Genomic DNA, 2,063 nt, shown 5'->3' with positions numbered 1-2,063 from the left:
GTGTAACAGAAGGAGGAGGTTGGGAGGGATGTAGGACACGTCCTGGAAAAGGAGGACACTGAAGCAGGCTCTGATTGCTGTCAGTAATAATTGTTCAGCAGCAATGGTTTAAGGGTCACATGGTCTAAAGGGGCGTGGCTCCTGCTGAGTCACTCATTTGCATAGGGGCGGAGCTAGCAGCCACTCTCTCTATATAAAGGCTGCCCCAAGCCTTCTACGCTCAGTCTCTCAGCTGCAGCAGCGGAGTCAGTTGGTAGGCATGCTGTGTATTGGTAAGAGTGGAACAGAACCTCACAGACTGGTATGAGTTGGAACAAGGGAACCCCCTGGAAGGCCAAGGCCCTTCTGCCATGCAGGAACTCACAAGCAAAGCGCCCCCCGAGTAAGAGATGGCCACCCAGCCTCCGCTTAAAGGCCTCCAAGGAAGGAGACTCCAATGCTCTCCAGGATTATATATTCCACTGTCAAACAGCTCTTACCACAAAGAAGTTCTTTTCCTAGAGCTTGCATCCATTGCTCCTTGTCCTGTTCTCTGGAGCAGCAGAAAACAAGCTTGCTCCCTCCTCAATATGACATCCCTTCCAATATTTAAACAGGGCTCTCATATCACCTCTTACCCTTCTCTTCTCCAGGCTAAACATCCCCAGCTCCTTAAGTCGTTCCTCATAGGACTTGATGTTTTCCAGACCCTTCGCCATCTTGGCTGCCCTCCTCTGAAATCTGTTAGGAAAAGAGACATTCTCTGGACGCATTAAAGTAAGGCAACATATAGCTCTGGGGTTAAAGGCCAATGCTTATGAGTCCTGTCCGTGTTCAACAGTGTTTATCCAAGGCAACGTTTGCGCAAAGGGCCAGTTTGCTTATGACGGATCCATACCTGGCTATGCAACGTGGAGGCAATCCGACGGGACTTTTGCAAACCATCCAGAAGGAGATTGTGACGCTTAAGATGAAAGGCTTGTACTGATAACGCTGGGCTGGAAGGGGCAGACTTATTCCGCTGAGGTCAATATTGCCGCTTAGATAAATATTGCTTATTCCGCTTAGATAAATATCTCTCAAACGTCTTTTCGAACTCGCCGCCCGCAGCTTTAGGTATCGCTTGGGAATAACTCAGTAGGATGGACCTTTGGATGAACATGTCAAGGACTGGTCTGTCAGAGAAGACAGTACAGCTGGCTCTCCTTATCCACAGATTCAAACCTCCAAGTATCAAACCTTGGCTTTCCCATTTTATATAAGGGACGCCATTTCGCTGTGCCATTGTATTTAATGGGACTTGAGCATCCACAGATTTTGTTATCCACAGGGGATCCTGGAATCAAACCCCAGCAGAGAACAAGGACCCGCTGTATTGTTAGAGACAGCATTGAATCTAGTTTGGACATATCATGACACAACGGCCGCCTCCGCACTGCAGAAATAATCCAGTTTGACGCCGCTTTAACTGCCATGGCTCAATGCTGGGGAATCCTGGATTTGTCATGGCACCAGAGCTCTCTTGACACAGAAGGCTAAATGTCTCACAGAACTACAAATCCCAGAATTCCATAGCACTGAGCCATGACGGTTAAAGTCCCGTGACAGATTCGCCTTAGGATTGCGATAAGCTGGAAACAACCTGACGGCACACGACAACCACGCATTCTTTTTAAAAAATCATTTTGCGTTGTGTTAATTTATGGTTTATTTTCTTTTAAGGGGCAATTTTTTAATTGGGTTTTAATTCTTTTTATTAGAAAACATTGTTCCCTAAATGAAAAGCAAAAAACGCGACGCATCAAGCAAACGCGACAATCCACAGACATCTAAAATCACCATCTAAACGAACTCAAAGACTTTTCGGTAATCTCCTGTTGTTAAGTGAATTTTGTTATGTTGGGTCCCAGGCAAGCCGAAAGCAAGCATATCAATGCGATCCATTGAGCAATTTCCCCTTTTGTTGATATTAATGTTTAAAGGTATGTGAGCCTGGTTCTTGAGCTTTCCTTAAGAAATAGGTGATGCATTGCTAATAAATAAAGGTATCTTGAGCTTTCCTTAGGACATAGGTGATGCCTTGC

This window comes from Sceloporus occidentalis, unplaced genomic scaffold (assembly GCF_023333645.1).
Source record: "Sceloporus occidentalis isolate IW3139 unplaced genomic scaffold, rSceOcc1.0.p SCAF_9, whole genome shotgun sequence".
Classification (NCBI taxonomy): Eukaryota; Metazoa; Chordata; class Lepidosauria; order Squamata; family Phrynosomatidae; genus Sceloporus; species Sceloporus occidentalis.
This window is presented reverse-complemented; position numbering follows the sequence as displayed.